Genomic DNA, 15955 nt, shown 5'->3' with positions numbered 1-15955 from the left:
ACTAATTGCTTGAAAGATCTGGGAGCACATGGAAAAGAGTACAAACCATGCTTATAGCAAGGGGAAGCCTGGTGAGAAATCTGCTTTCTTTCTTTCAAATTGGGTGCTCACTTTGAGCTGAATGAGGACTGCTGGCATGGCACTCAGGCGACAGGTGGAATCTTGGTCATGCTCTGGTTTCTCTTCAGAACGAACAAATCTTTCGCCTTTTACTAAAGATTTCCGTGGAGAGGAGCAAAACTGAGTTTTATCTCAATTTTTGCATGCCCCGTCTTATTGGGGTTTCTTTTATCAGTTTAAAGATAGAACGAGTGTGCTTTAATGTAAGCTCATTTGCGTAGAAATGACAGTAAATGTTTGTTTCTTTTCAAACAGAACTTTCTTGACTATACTAATTGCTTGAAAGATCTGGGAGCACATGGAAAAGAGTACAAACCATGTTTATAGCAAGGGGAAGCCTGGTGAGAAATCTGCTTTCTTTCTTTCAAATTGGGTGCTCACTTTGAGCTGAATGAGGACTGCTGGCATGGCACTCAGGCGACAGGTAGAATCTTGGTCATGCTGTGGTTTCTCTTCAGAACGAACAAATCTTTCGCCTTTTACTAAAGATTTCCGTGGAGAGGAGCAAAACTGAGTTTTATCTCAATTTTTGCATGCCCCATCTTATTGGGGTTTTATTTTATTGGTTTAAAGATAGAACGAGTGTGCTTTAATGTAAGCTCATTTGCATAGAAATTACAGTAAATGTTTGTTTCTTTTCAAACAGAACTTTCTTGACCACACTAATTGTTTGAAAGATCTGGGAGCACATGGAAAAGAGTACAAACCATGTTTATAGCAAGGGGAAGCCTGGTGAGAAATCTGCTTTCTTTCATTCAAATTGGGTGCTCACTTTGAGCTGAATGAGAACTGCTGGCATGGCACTCAGGCGACAGGTGGAATCTTGGTCATGCTCTGGTTTCTCTTCAGAACTAACAAATATTTCGCCTTTTATTAAAGATTTCCGTGGAGAGGAGCAAAACTGAGTTTTATCTCAATTTTTGCATGCCCCATATTATTGGGGTTTCTTTTATCAGTTTAAAGACAGAACGAGTGTGCTTTCTTGTTAGCTTTAATGTAAGTTTATTTGCATAACAATGACAGTAAATGTTTGTTTCTTTTCAAACAGAACTTTCTTGACCATGCTACTTGCTTGAAAGATCTGGGAGCACATGGAAAACAGTACAAACCATGCAGTATCACAAGAGCCTTTATTTGATCTTTCATGAAGATAGAGCAGAATTGAGGACACGTCAACAATTTCTGCCGAAGGTGGTTCATCTTTCCACATGGTGCCTTTGGCCACTGACACCTTCGTTGAGTCAAAGTCTCTGGCTGTGGTCAGAACTTTGAAAATTTATGTCACCAGAACGGTTCAGATTAGGAAAACAGAGGCTCTGTTTGTCCTGTATGCTCCCAACATGATTGGGTGTCCTGCTTCCATGCAGACCATTATGCGCTGGATCTGTGGTAAGATTCAGCATGCTCATTCCACGGCAGGATTGCCGTTACTGAATTAGGTGAAGACCCATTCTACTAGAAAGGTGGGTTCATCCTGGGCAGCTGGTCGGGGAGTCTCGGCATTGCAACTTTGCCGAGCAGCTATTTAGTAAACACTTTTGCTAAGTTTTACAAGTTTGATACCTTGGCTGATGATAACCTCAAGTTGGGTCATTCGGTGCTGCAGAGTCGTACGCACTCTCCCACCCGTTCAAGAGCTTTGGTATAACCCCATGGTTCTTAATGTGACCCCAGCATCCTCTAGGTCGTATGAGAAAATAGGATTTTAATACCTACCGGTAAATCCTTTTCTCTTAGTACGTAGAGGATGCTGGGCACCCGTCCCAGTCCATACTGTGTCTGCAGTTATTACTTGTGGTTATACACATGTTGTGTTACGGTTCTGGTCAGCTTTTTGCTGCAATTGTTCATGCCGTTGGCTTGTGTTCTGTTGAATGCCACGTTCTGCGGCATGCTTAAGGTGTGAGCTGGTAAGATGCTCACCTTAGTTTAACTATAAATCCTTTCCTCGAAATGTCTGTCTCCCTGGGCACAGTTCCTATAACTGGAGTCTGGAGGAGGGGCATAGAGGGAGGAGCCAGTTCACACCCTTTGAAAGTCTTAAAGTGCCCATGTCTTTTGCGGATCCCGTCTATACCCCATGGTTCTTAATGTGACCCCAGCATCCTCTACGGACTAAGAGAAAAGGATGCCCTTGTGTACTATCCTGACTTCTCCTCCCGTCTGCTTACTTTGTGCCTTCCAACGCACAATGCGAACTACAGGTGGTGCTGCAGGGCCCACACCCTTTTACTTGCCTTACAGAGCAGCTCTGGAGCTGTTACAGTGCCCAGCTGCTGCAAGAAATCAGCTTGAATGCTTCAGGGGATGGGGCATGGCCAACATGAGCCCCACACCAAAGGAGGGTGGGGGTGTTTAATGCGAACAAGGGGTCATCCAAGCACTGCAAAAGGCCGCCATGCCCTGCATGCCCCTTTTCTCTATGGAATCCGAATCTCGCAAGAATCCGACAGCGGGATGATGACATTTTCCCTTGTTCAGGTTTTCCGAGTCAGGCGGGAACAACTGAGCCTGCCTCGGACCAGTGTAAACCACGTGGAGTTCGTGGGGAATTCGGTTCTCGGAGAACCGAACCCGCTCCTCTCTACCTTATACCCATCAATTTTTTTTATTTTCAATCTAAGCCCCTGCAGTTTTCTGTAAGCATCTGCTTCGCTATGATGATCAACAAGTCACAAGGGCAAACACTCAGGGTGTGAGGCGTAGATCTTAGGACCAGCTGCTACAAGCATGGCAGAGGTGTCACTATCACTGGTGACACCCAGAGAGGTGGCGAGGGAGATTGTAATGCAGTGCGCGCAGATAAGCAGCGCAATGGTAAAAAGGAGGCATGGTTTCATAGGTAGGGGCGTGGCCTGGTGGCCTGAATCTACATTTTGTTGCTCCGGGTGTCCCGGGGGTTGGGGGCTGCACCCGGGGACTAGTGTGTGAGCGGTGCTGGCTCCTGCATAGTGACAGGGCATGGCCACCCAGCATGACGCCTCCCTTCTTGACCATGCTGTAATTGCAGTCGCACTGCAGTTCAGCGTGATCATAAAAAATGGTGTAGGCTCCTGCTGGTGCAGACTGTATGTGCGCGCAGGAAGCCGCCACCATTTTTGTGATCACAGCGGCTGAATGTGATGTCATACAGCCGCTGTGACCACGCCCCCTGTGTCTCCTCCGTTGCAGACCCCATTTTGAAGCCTTGCCCCCGCACCGCTCCATCCCTGACTTGGAAATGGAGTGTTGCTGACCCACCTCTCCCCCCCTTCCCCGCCCCGATTGACAGGCAGAGGCGATCACATTCTCTGCGGGGTGCCGCAGAAAATGCAGGCACATGCGTATGCTCTTAGCAATTTTTGCAGTTGGATCGCTTATTGTGATTGCAATCCAACCTGAATCAGGCCCTATTACCTATCACAATGCGCTGCGGGCAGTACAAAATTGGGTTAATATAGGAGAAAAACCCCCAGACCTGTGCTCCTTAACTGTACCTGGTGGCTAGTGGAGCGGCTGCCCAGTAATCAGTGTCCACCGCAGTGCGCACACGGCCCACCCCCTACGGCCTCGCTCCCCTTCATCAGCGGCCTCGTGATCCGGAAGGGTGGTGTGTGTGTGACTGACCTTAGGATGAAACCGGAGCCTCCGCTGCAGTGACCCAGCAACCAGGGCACGGGAGTATACAGCGCCGCTGGGAGTGATGAAGCTGCAGTAAAGATGTCTATTAGACCTAGCCTGCTGCAGCCCTTGTAGATTCTCATAAAACAAGTTCTTCTTTTCTTGTCAAAATTAATAGCTAAGAATAGGCTGCCTGAGGCAGGCCCCTGTTAATTGGCCTGCTACTGAAGGCACCAACTACAAACTGAGCTCCCTGTTCATGGAAGCGGGGTTATAGAGGAGAATGCACTGAGCTTCTTGGGAACAGTCAAAAGCTTTGAGCCGGTTGGTGCCTCAGATCAAGATCCTACTCTACACCCCAATGTGAATCCTTGTGGAGTCCAGTGTACCCCACAGAAGAAATGAATGTGTCACACCCATTGGCAGCAACCTTAGAATAGCTGCTGACGGGCACAATTGAGAAAGGAAGGGGGGGGGACATTTGAATCCAGCACATAGATGCAATTCAAATATGTAATTTGTACCTTCCTATTTTAAAATATAATGGATGAACCTCACCCTGTGAGAACAATCTTCATGATCAAGAGATCTAATATGTAAAATAAGTATGAGTTGGGATAGGGCTGGGGAGGGTGGCAGCTCGGGCAGCCCCTCCCCCGTCAAGTTAAGGAGATTCAACTGAGGAAGCACAAGGGAACTCTCGTCTGGGGACAACAACTGCAGGGAGACCACATCTTTTCAGATGAACATGGGAGGGCGGAAGGCTGCCTAATACTGAAGCACCATCAAATATCAAACCATATCCAACAACTAGTACAAGCATTCCTGGGGGAAGGTCTGCAGCAGAAGGATTTGCATACGGTGATGTCATCCAAGCAGTGGGCCAAAGTTGGCTGGAACCCTCATCTGCATATAAAAAGAGAAAAGGGGCATGCAGGGCATGGCGGCCTTTTGCAGTGCTTGGATGACCCCTAGTTCGCATTAAACACCCCCACCCTCCTTTGGTGTGGGGCTCATGTTGGCCATGCCCCATCCCCTGAAGCATTCATGCTGATTCGGATTCCATAGAGAAAAGGGGCATGCAGGGCATGGCGGCCTTTTGCAGTGCTTGGATGACCCCTAGTTTGCATTAAACACCCCCACCCTCCTTTGGTGTGGGGCTCATGTTGGCCATGCCCCATCCCCTGAAGCATTCAAGCTGATTTCTTGCAGCAGCTGGGCACTGTAACATATAAAGAGCTGCGCGTTGCTGCCATTTTTACTCGTGCATTGAAGAGAGAGCGGAGAGGACGTGGCTATGTTCTCTCAGTGGAAATCTCAATATCAGTGCTCAGTATCAGTGGTTACTTATTGCTGCTCAGTAATACTAGTAGTGTGTCTCTCCTGCTCAGTGTCAGTTCTCAGTAGTATCCTCATCAGTGCTCAGTATCACTGCTCATTGTCTTGTGCTGCATTGTGGTGCTCAGCATACTACAGTACATTACTAATAGTCCAGTGCTGCATCTTGCTGCTCAGTGTCAGTTCTAGTATCCTCATCAGTGCTCACTATCACTGCTCATTGCATTGTGGTGTTCTGTATACTACAGTAACATAGTAATATAGTATATATAGAGGAGCGGGTTCGGTTCTCCGAGAACCGAATTCCCGACGAACTCCACGTGGTTTACACTGGTCCGAGGCAGGCTCGGTTGTTCCCGCCTGACTCGGAAAACCTGAACAAGGGAAAATGTCTTCATCCCGCTGTCGGATTCTCGCGAGATTCGGATTCCATATAAAGAGCTGCGCGTTGCCGCCATTTTTACTCGTGCATTGAAGAGAGAGCGGAGAGGACGTGGCTATGTTCTCTCAGTGGAAATCTCAATATCAGTGCCCAGTATCAGTGGTTACTTATTGCTGCTCAGTAATACTAGTAGTGTGTCTCTCCTGCTCAGTGTCAGTTCTCTGTAGTATCCTCATCAGTGCTCAGTATCACTGCTCATTGTCTTGTGCTGCATTGTGGTGCTCAGCATACAACAGTACATTACTAATAGTCCAGTGCTGCATCTTGCTGCTCATGTTGGCTATGCCCCAGCCCCTGAAGCATTCAAGCTGATTTCTTGCAGCAGCTGGGCACTGTAACAGCTCCAGAGCTGCTCTGTAAGGCAAGTAAAAGGGTGTTGGCCCTGCAGCACTACCTGTAGTTTGCATTGTGCGTTGGAAGGCACAAAGTAAGCAGACAGGAGAAGTCAGGAGAGTGCACAAGGGCATAGAAGGCAGGGGCTCAAGAAAAGAGAAGTGGAAACAGACAGCAAACTAGGCTGGAGAGAGACCTGAGACAAAGAGATCTGAATTATACGAGTAGCCGACCAGAGGAAACACAAATTATGCAGTCAAGTGTCCCACATTTGGGGAAATCGTAGGAGCAGCACACCCAGAGTGCAATGGGTGAGCCTTGCCCTGGTAGAAGCACCTTCCTGATCATAGTATCTCACTTGGCAGGTAAGTAGGAGTTGGGCTTGAGCTGGGGAGGGTCGCTGCTCGGATACCCCCCTGTCAAGTGAAGGAGATCCAACTGAGGCAGCACAAGGAAACTCTCGAAAAAAAACAAGGCTAGAGGAAGATCTGAGACAAAGAAATCTGACTTTTACCAGAGCTGACCAGAGGAAAGCACAAACACAGTCCCCCACTACCACAAATAATGCAGTCGAGTTTCCCACATTTGGGGAAATCACAGGGGTCAGCATACCCAGAATGCAATGAATGAACCTCACCCTGGGAGAACAATCTTCATGACCATGGTATCTCCTATGCAAAATAAGTATGATTTGGGATAGGGCTGGGGAGGGCCGCTGCTCAGGCACATCTCTGTCAAGTAAAGGAGATTCAACTGAGGCAGCACAAGGGAACTCTCATCTGGGGACAACAACTGCAGGGAGAACACATATTTTCAGATGAACATGGGAGAGCAGAAGGCTGCCTAATGCACCCCAAACAACAAACCAAATGCAACAACTAGTACAAGCATTCCTGGGGGAAGGTCTGCAGAAGACGGATTTGCATACGGTGATGTCATCCAAGCAGTGGGCCAAAGTTGGCTGGAACCCTCATCTGCATATGAAAAGAGAAAAGGGGTATGCAGGGCATGGCGGCCTTTTGCGGCGCTTGGATGACCCTTAGTTCGCATTAAACACCTCCACCCTCCGTCGGTGTGGGGCTCATGTTGGCTATGCCCCAGCCCCTGAAGCATTCAAGCTGATTTCTTGCAGCAGCTGGGCACTGTAACAGCTCCAGAGCTGCTCTGAAAGGCAAGTAAAAGGGTGTGGGCCCTGCAGCACTACCTGTAGTTTGCATTGTGCGTTGGAAGGCACAAAGTAAGCAGACAGGAGAAGTCAGGAGAGTGCACAAGGGCATAGAAGGCAGCGGCTCAAGAAAAGAGAAGTGGAAACAGACAGCAAACTAGGCTGGAGAGAGACCTGAGACAAAGAGATCTGAATTATACGAGTAGCCGACTAGAGGAAACACAAATTATGCAGTCAAGTGTCCCACATTTGGGGAAATCGTAGGAGCAGCACACCCAGAGTGCAATGGGTGAGCCTTGCCCTGGGAGAAGCACCTTCATGATCATAGTATCTCACCTGGCAGGTAAGTAGGAGTTGGGCTAGAGATGGGGAGGGTCGCTGCTCGGGCACCCCCCTGTCAAGTGAAGGAGATCCAACTGAGGCAGCACAAGGAAACTCTCGAAAAAAGAACAAGGCTAGAGGAAGATCTGAGACAAAGAAATCTGTCTTTTACCAGAGCTGACCAGAGGAAAGCACAAACACAGTCCCCCACTACCACAATTAATGCAGTCGAGTTTCCCACATTTGGGGAAATCACAGGGGTCAGCATACCCAGAATGCAATGAATGAACCTCACCCTGGGAGAACAATCTTCATGACCATGGAAACTCCTATGCAAAATAAGTATGATTTGGGATAGGGCTGGGGAGGGCCGCTGCTCAGGCACATCTCTGTCAAGTAAAGGAGATTCAACTGAGGCAGCACAAGGGAACTCTCATCTGGGGACAACAACTGCAGGGAGAACACATATTTTCAGATGAACATGGGAGGGCAGAAGGCTGCCTAATACTGAAGCACCCCCAAACAACAAACCAAATGTAACAACTAGTAAAAGCATTCCTGGGAGAAGGTCTGCAGAAGACGGATTTGCATACGGTGATGTCATCCAAGCAGTGGGCCAAAGTTGGCTGGAACCCTCATCTGCATATGAAAAGAGAAAAGGGTTATGCAGGGCATGGCGGCCTTTTGCGGTGCTTGGATGACCCCTAGTTCGCATTAAAGACCTCCACCGTCCTTCGGTGTGGGGCTCATGTTGGCTATGCCCCAGCCCCTGAAGCATTCAAGCTGATTTCTTGCAGCAGCTGGGCACTGTAACAGCTCCAGAGCTGCTCTGTACGGCAAGTAAAAGGGTGTGGGCCCTGCAGCACTACCTGTAGTTCGCATTGTGCGTTGGAAGGCACAAAGTAAGCAGACGGGAGAAGTCAGGATAGTGCGCAAGGGCATAGAAGGGAGCGGCTCAAGAAAACAGAAGTGGAAACAGACAGCAAACTAGGCTGGAGAGAGACCTGAGACAAAGAGATCTGAATTATACGAGAGCCGACCAGGGGAAACACAAATTATGCAGTCAAGTTTCCCACATTTGGGGAAATCGCAGGAGCAGCACACCCAGAGTGCAATGGGTGAGCCTTGCCCTGGGAGAAGCACCTTCATGATCATAGTATCTCACCTGGCAGGTATGTAGGAGTTGGGCTAGAGCTGGGGAGGGTCGCTGCTCGGGTACCCCCCTGTCAAGTGAAGGAGATCAAACTGAGGCAGCACAATGGAACTCTCGAAAGAAGAACAAGGCTAGAGGAAGATCTGAGACAAAGAAATCTGACTTTTACCAGAGCTGACAAGAGGAAAACACAAACACAGTGCCCCACTACCACAAATAATGCAGTTGAGTTTCCCACATTTGGGGAAATCACAGGGGTCAGCATACCCAGAATGCAATGAATGAACCTCACCCTGGGAGAACAATCTTTATGACCATGGTATCTCCTATGCAAAATAAGTATGATTTGAGATAGGGCTGGGGAGGGCCGCTGCTCAGGCACATCTCTGTCAAGTAAAGGAGATTCAACTGAGGCAGCACAAGGGAACTCTCATCTGGGGACAACAACTGCCGGGAGAACACATATTTTCAGATGAACATGGGAGGGCAGAAGGCTGCCTAATACTGAAGCACGCCCAAACAACAAACCAAATGCAACAACTAGTACAAGCATTCCTGGGAGAAGGTCTGCAGAAGACGGATTTACATACGGTGATGTCATCCAAGCAGTGGGCCAAAGTTGGCTGGAACCCTCATCTGCATATGTTGAAGATACAATTTGTGAATTGCATTTAATACTATCTCCCTTTCCTGGGGAGAAGATGGTAGGGCCGATTTGAAAAACCGGCGAGGAGGCACCTCTTCGAATTTCAGCTTGTAACCCTGAGAAACAATTTCTATTGCCTAGGGATCCACCTGCGAATGAACCCAGATGTGGCTGAAAACTCGAAGACGTGCCCTCAACTGGGCGGACTCCTTTAGCGGAGCCCCAGCGTCATGCGGTGGATTTTGTAGAGGCCGGGGAGGACTTCTGTTCCTGGGAACTAGCTGTGTTGTGCAGCTTCTTCCCTCTGCCCTTACCTCTGGCAAGAAAGGACGCACCTCGTACTTTCTTGTTTCTCTGTGATCGAAAGGACTGCATTTGATAATGTGGTGCTTTCTTAGGCTGTGAGGGAATATAAGGCAAAAAATTTGATTTACCAGCTGTAGCTGTGGAGACTAGGTCCGAGAGACCTTTCCCAAACAATTCCTCACCCCTGTAAGGTAAAACCTCCATATGCCTTTTTGAGTCGGCATCACCTGTCCATTGCCGGGTCCATAGGACTCGTCTAGCAGAAATCGACATAGCGTTTATTCTAGAACCCAGTAGACTAATGTCACTTTGAGCATCTCTCATATATAGGACAGCATCTTTTATATGCCCTATGGTCAATAACATAGCATCCTTATCTAGGGTCTCAATCTCTGCTGATAAGGTATCTGTCCATGCTGCCACCGCGCTACAACCCCGGCCGACGCAATTGCCGGTCTGAGTAAGGTACCAGAATGTGTGTAAATGGACTTTAGGGTAACCTCCTGCTTGCGGTCAGCAGGGTCCCTGATGGTAGCCGTATCCTGGGATGGCAGCGCTACCTTTTTGGATAAGCGTGTCAATGCTTTATCCACCCTAGGGGAGGATTCCCACCGTATCCTGTCCATTGGCGGGAAAGGATACGCCATAAGAATCCTTTTGGGAATCTGCAGCTTTTTGTCTGGAGATTCCCAAGCTTTTTCACATAATTCGTTCAACTCATGTGAGGGGGGAAAGGTTATCTCAGGTTTCTTTCCCTTATACATGTGTACCCTCGTGTCAGGGACAGGGGACTCTGTGATGTGCAAAACATCTTTTATTGCAATAATCATATATCGAATACATTTAGCCAATTTTGGCTGTAACTTTGCATCATCGTAGTCGACACTGGAGTCAGAATCTGTGTCGGTATCTGTGTCAACTATTTGGGATAGTGGGCGCTTTTGAGACCCCGAAGGTCCCTGCGACATAGGGACAGGCATGGGTTGACTCCCTGACTGTTCCCTAGCTTCAGCTTTGTCTAATCTCTTGTGTAATAAGTTTACATTAGCACTTAAAACATTCCACATATCCATCCAGTCAGGTGTCGGCGTTGTCGATGGAGACACCACATTAATTTGCTCCTGCTCCTCTCTAGGAGAGCCTTCTACCTCAGACATGTCGACACACGTGTACCGACACACCATACACTCAGGGAATCCTCTTATCTGAGGACAGTTCCCCAACAAGGCCCTTTGGAGAGACAGAGAGAGAGAGTATGCCAGCACACACCCCAGCGCTATATGACCCAGGAAAAAAACACAATAATTTTATGTTTACCCAGTAGCGCTGTATTTCCATATATATATGCGCCTAATTATGTGCCCCCTCTTCTTTAAGACCCTCTTTCTACCGTGGTATAAGCAGGGGAGAGTCCATGGAGCTTCCCCTCAGCGGTGCTGTGGAGAAAATGGCGCTGGGGAGTGCTGAGGGAGAAGCCCCACCCCCTCAGCGACGGGCTTCTGTCCCGCTCAAATAGCCCCCCCCATAAAAAAATGGCGGGGGCTCTTATATATATATACAGTGCCTAGCTGCATATATATTTATTTTGCCAAAGAGAGGTCTATATTGCTGCCCAGGGCGTCCCCCCTGCGCCCTTCACCCTTACACTGACTGCCGTGTGTGAGGTGTATGGGAGCAATGGAGCACAGCTTTACTGCTGTGCGTTACCTCAGTGAAGATCATGAAGTCTTCCGCCGCCTCTGAAGTCTTCTTTTCTTCTCATACTCACCCGGCTTCTATCTTCCGGCTCTGCGAGGGGGACGGCGGCGCGGCTCTGGGACGGACGGCGAGGGTGAGACCTGCGTACCGATCCCTCTGGAGCTAATGCTGTACAGTAGCCTAAGAAGCAGAGCCTATCAACTCACAGAAGTAGGTGTGCATCTCTCCCCTCCGCCCCTCGATGCAGGGAGTCTGTTGCCAGCAGGCTCCCTGAAAATAAAAAAATCTAACAAATATACTTTCTGTCAGGAAACTCAGGAGAGCTCCCTGAAAAGCACCCAGTCTCCTCTGGGCACAGTAGTAAACTGAGGTCTGGAGGAGGGGCATAGAGGGAGGAGCCAGTGCACACCCAGATCTAAAGTCTTTCTTAAAGTGCCCATGTCTCCTGCGGAGCCCGTCTATCCCCCATGGTCCTTACGGAGTCCCCAGCATCCTCTAGGACGTAAGAGAAAAATTATGCTGGCAGAAAAATCCAATTGAGTGATTAAACAGCTCCAGAGCTGCTCTGTAAGGCAAGTAAAAGGGTGTGGGCCCTGCAGCACTACCTGTAGTTTGCATTGTGCATTGGAAGCCTAGTTTGCTGTCTGTTTCCACTTCTTTTTTCTTGATCCCCTCCCGTCTATACCCTTGTGCACTATCCTGACTTCTCCTCCCGTCTGCTTACTTTGTGCCTTCCAATGCACAATGCAAACTACAGGTAGTGCTGCAGGGCCCACACCCTTTTACTTGCCTTACAGAGCAGCTCTTGAGCTGTTACAGTGCCCAGCTGCTGCAAGAAATCAGCGTGAATGCTTCAGGGGCTGGGGCATGGCCAACATGAGCCCCACACCGAAGGAGGGTGGGGGTGTTTAATGCGAACTAGGGGTCTTGCACAATGCGAACTACAGGTAGTGCTGCAGGGCCCACACCCTTTTACTTGCCTTACAGAGCAGCTCTGGAGCTGTTACAGTGCCCAGCTGCTGCAAGAAATCAGCTTGAATCCTTCAGGGGCTGGGGCATAGCCAACATCAGCCCCACACCGACAGAGGGTGGAGGTGTTTAATGCGAACTAGGGGTCATCCAAGTGCCGCAAAAGGCCGCCATGCCCTGCACGCCCCTTTTCTCTTTTCATATGCAGACGAGGGTTGAAGCCAACTTTGACCCACTGCTTGGATGACATCGCCATATGCAAATCCATCTGCTGCAGGCCTTCCCCCAGGAATGCTTGCACTAGTTGTTGCATTTGGTTTGTTGTTTGGGGGTGCTTCAGTATTAGGCAGCCTTCTGCCCTCCCATGTTCATCTGAAAATATGTGTTCTCCCTGCAGTTGTTGTCCCCAGATGAGAGTTCCCTTGTGCTGCCTCAGTTGAATCTCCTTTACTTGACAGAGATGTGCCTGAGCAGCGGCCCTCCCCAGCCCTATCCCAAATCATACTTATTTTGCATAGGAGATACCATGGTCATGAAGACTGTTCTCCCAGGGTGCGGTTCATTCATTGCATTCTGGGTATGCTGACCCCTGTGATTTCCCCAAATGTGGGAAACTCGACTGCATTATTTAATGCGAACTAGGGGTCATCCAAGCACCGCAAAAGGCCGCCATGCCCTGCATACCCCTTTTCTCTTTTCATAAGCAGACGAGGTTTGAAGCCAACCTTGACCCACTGCTTGGATGACATCACTTGCTGCCTTTCCAATGAAGCAAGTTTAATTTAATAATAGGTGAAAAACCATCCCTACAAAGGTGTTAATAAGATACTTGGCTTTGTGGACACTTTTCAGAGCACAAATTTGTTAGCATAAAAATAAAGCCAGAAAATGAAGAGCTGTTTAATCACTCAATTGGATTTTTCTGCCAGCATATTTCTTTTTCTCTGCAACCCACTGCTAAATTGTGCTTCGTGGCTGTTTTTTTTATAAAATCACTTAATCAAATCTAACTCTGATTACATCAGAGAAGGCCAGGTACCCTACTCCATAACAGGGGTTTTCGAAATTTTGACTTGTCTACTTAAAGATCACCAAAATCTGATAACAAGGTCAATTACGTCCCTAGGTGGGATTGAACCACCAACCTTTTGGTTAACAACTGAACACGCTAACTGTTTGTGCCTCAGAGACACTTTGCGAAAGTACATACTGACAAAGGCTAATAAGCATTCATCTAGAACGTTTCCTAGAAAAACTTTAAAAAGTCAATAATCTGGAGAGTTTTTGTAAGATGTTTCTTCCATCAACCAATGAAGAAACACATTGGTACTTTCCCATGATGAGTGAGTGCTTCAGGATCTCTTGCACTTACATGTGCAGCAGAGTACTGTAATGGAAGCATGCTGGGTCCATAACCCAGAGGTAGGCAGATTGAAACTATCCTCTGCTATATGCATTGTTTTTTGTTAATTAAAGTAATCCAAAACTGGGATTGATATTTTTGCTCTTTTATTTTTACTTAAAGTACAATAACTTTTACCATTTTAATTTGTTTTAATAGTATATTGACAGTATTGTTTTCTTTCAAAAATCCACTTAATTTTCTTTACCCTATTATTAAAATGGTAATTGACAAAAACAAACTACATTGTCACCAGAAGAGCAGTACAAAATATACAAGTGATATATTAAAATCATCTTTCCAGCTTTAATTTCAATGATGCCTTGGTGCAACAATTTTGTGAGAAACATCTTCACCCATAAAGAAAGATTTTCTTAATTCCTTACCTGTGTGCTGATTAGATATCACCTTGTTTTCACATTAAACAGACTTCCCCATGAGGAAGCAGCAAGGATGCAGTGACGTTTATGTTTCCTGGTGTCAACCTGTATTATTTCAGTAGACATTGAAATGAGGATGCATCTTGCTTCCTTTCCAATGAAGCAAGTTTAATTCAGTAATAGGTGGATAATCATTCCTACAAAGGTGTTAATCAGAGACTTGGCTTTGTGGACACTTTTCAGAGAGCAAATTTGTTAGCATAAACATAAAATCAGAAAATGAAGAGCTGTTTAATCACTCAATTGGACTTTTCTGCCAGCATAATTTTTTTTCTCTGCAACCCACTGCTAAATTGTGCTTCCTAGCTGTTTTTTATAAAATCACTTAATCAAATCTAACTCTGATTACATCAGAGAAGGCCGGGTACCCTACACCATAAGAGGGGGTTTGAAATTTTGACTTGTCTACTTAAAGATCACCAAAATCTGATAACAAGGTCAATTACGTCCCTGGGTGGGATTGAATCACCAACCTTTAGGTTAATAGCCATACACACTGACTGATTGTGCCACAGCGACACTTTGCAAAAGTACATACTGACAAAGGCTAATAAGCATTCATCTAGAACGTTTCCTAGAAAAACTTTAAAAAGTCAATAATCTGGAGAATTTTTGTAAGAAACACATTGGTACTTTCCCATGATGAGTGAGTGCTTCAGGATCTCTTGCACTTACATGGGCTATTAACCAAAAGGTTCCCACCCAGTGATGTAATTGACCTTGTGATCAGATTTTGGTGATCTTTAAGTAGACAAGTCAAAATTTCAAACCCCCTCTTATGGTGTAGGGTACCTGGCCTTCTCTGACGTAATCAGAGTTAGATTTAATTAAGGTGCGCAAGGACATAGAAGGGAGCGGTTTAAGAAAAGAGAAGTGGAAACAGACAGCAAACTAGGCTGGAGAGAGACCTGAGACAAAGAGATCTGAATTATACGAGAGCCGACCAGGGGAAACACAAATTATGCAGTCAAGTTTCCCACATTTGGGGAAATCGCAGGAGCAGCACACCCAGAGTGCAATGGGTGAGCCTTGCCCTGGGAGAAGCACCTTCATGATCATAGTATCTCACCTGGCAGGTAAGTAGGAGTTGGGCTAGTGCTGGGGAGGGTCGCTGCTCGGGTACGCCCCTGTCAAGTGAAGGAGATCCAACTGAGGCAGCACAAGGGAACTCTCGAAAGAACAACAAGGCTAGAGGAAGATCTGAGACAAAGAAATCTGACTTTTACCAGAGCTGACCAGAGGAAAGCACAAACACAGTCCCCCACTACCACCAGGAAACATTAACGCCACTGCATCCTTGCTGCTTTCTCATGTGGAAGTCTATTTAATGTGAAAACAAGGTGCTATCTAATTAGCACACAGAAAAGAAAATTAAGTGAATTTTTGAAAGAAAACAATACTGTCAATATACTATTAAAACAAATTAAAATGGTAAAAGTTATTGTACTTTAAGTAAAAATAAAAGAGCAAAAATGTCAATCCCAGTTTTGGATTACTTTAATTAACAAAAAAAATGCATATAGCAGAGGATAGTTTCAATCTGCCTACCTCTGGGTTATGGACCCAGCATGCTTCCATTACAGTACTCTGCTGCACATGTAAGTGCAAGAGATCCTGAAGCACTCACTCATCATGGGAAAGTACCAATGTGTTTCTTCATTGGTTGATGGAAGAAACATCTTACAAAAACTCTCCACATTATTGACTTTTTAAAATGTTTCTAGGAAACGTTCTAGATGAATGCTTATTAGCCTTTTTCAGTATATGCTTTTGCAAAGTGTCGCTGTGGCGCAATCAGTTAGTGTGTAAGGCTATTAACCAAAAAGTTGGTGGTTCAATCCCACCCAGGGACGTAATTGACCTTGTTATCAGATTTTGGTGATCTTTATGTAGACAAGTAAAAATTTCAAACCCCCTCTTATGGTGTAGGGTACCTGGCCTTCTCTGATGTAATCAGAGTTAGATTTGATTCAGTGATTTTATAAAAAACAGATAGGAAGCACAATTTAGCAGTGGGTTGCA

The 15955-nt window shown here is 46.8% G+C and overlaps 10 non-coding genes and 1 pseudogene across 10 annotated transcripts; 4 read left to right on the top strand and 7 right to left on the bottom strand.

Annotated features, from left to right (window-relative positions):
- Window positions 1-168: 168 nt before the first annotated feature.
- Window positions 169-284, top strand: LOC135006012 (U5 spliceosomal RNA). The gene has a single exon (XR_010206472.1). It is a non-coding gene; the product is annotated as a U5 spliceosomal RNA (small nuclear RNA).
- Window positions 285-558: 274 nt separating this feature from the next.
- On the top strand, window positions 559-674 carry LOC135006025 (U5 spliceosomal RNA). The gene has a single exon (XR_010206484.1). It is a non-coding gene; the product is annotated as a U5 spliceosomal RNA (small nuclear RNA).
- Window positions 675-949: 275 nt separating this feature from the next.
- On the top strand, window positions 950-1065 carry LOC135006041 (U5 spliceosomal RNA). The gene has a single exon (XR_010206499.1). It is a non-coding gene; the product is annotated as a U5 spliceosomal RNA (small nuclear RNA).
- A 4977-nt stretch (window positions 1066-6042) lies between these two features.
- Window positions 6043-6206, bottom strand: LOC135005980 (U1 spliceosomal RNA). The gene has a single exon (XR_010206454.1). It is a non-coding gene; the product is annotated as a U1 spliceosomal RNA (small nuclear RNA).
- A 151-nt stretch (window positions 6207-6357) lies between these two features.
- LOC135005800 (U1 spliceosomal RNA) lies at window positions 6358-6521 on the bottom strand. Its single transcript, XR_010206324.1, has one exon. It is a non-coding gene; the product is annotated as a U1 spliceosomal RNA (small nuclear RNA).
- Window positions 6522-7185: 664 nt separating this feature from the next.
- LOC135005877 (U1 spliceosomal RNA) lies at window positions 7186-7349 on the bottom strand. Its single transcript, XR_010206396.1, has one exon. It is a non-coding gene; the product is annotated as a U1 spliceosomal RNA (small nuclear RNA).
- A 152-nt stretch (window positions 7350-7501) lies between these two features.
- LOC135005663 (U1 spliceosomal RNA) lies at window positions 7502-7665 on the bottom strand. The gene has a single exon (XR_010206192.1). It is a non-coding gene; the product is annotated as a U1 spliceosomal RNA (small nuclear RNA).
- A 671-nt stretch (window positions 7666-8336) lies between these two features.
- LOC135005867 (U1 spliceosomal RNA) lies at window positions 8337-8499 on the bottom strand. Its single transcript, XR_010206386.1, has one exon. It is a non-coding gene; the product is annotated as a U1 spliceosomal RNA (small nuclear RNA).
- A 152-nt stretch (window positions 8500-8651) lies between these two features.
- LOC135005653 (U1 spliceosomal RNA) lies at window positions 8652-8815 on the bottom strand. Its single transcript, XR_010206183.1, has one exon. It is a non-coding gene; the product is annotated as a U1 spliceosomal RNA (small nuclear RNA).
- Window positions 8816-12592: 3777 nt separating this feature from the next.
- LOC135005992 (U1 spliceosomal RNA) lies at window positions 12593-12771 on the top strand (annotated as a pseudogene).
- A 2083-nt stretch (window positions 12772-14854) lies between these two features.
- On the bottom strand, window positions 14855-15017 carry LOC135005803 (U1 spliceosomal RNA). Its single transcript, XR_010206327.1, has one exon. It is a non-coding gene; the product is annotated as a U1 spliceosomal RNA (small nuclear RNA).
- Window positions 15018-15955: the final 938 nt, after the last annotated feature.

The sequence above is a fragment of the Pseudophryne corroboree genome, unplaced genomic scaffold (genome assembly GCF_028390025.1).
Source record: "Pseudophryne corroboree isolate aPseCor3 unplaced genomic scaffold, aPseCor3.hap2 scaffold_207, whole genome shotgun sequence".
NCBI classification, from domain to species: Eukaryota; Metazoa; Chordata; class Amphibia; order Anura; family Myobatrachidae; genus Pseudophryne; species Pseudophryne corroboree.
This window is presented reverse-complemented; position numbering and strand designations above follow the sequence as displayed.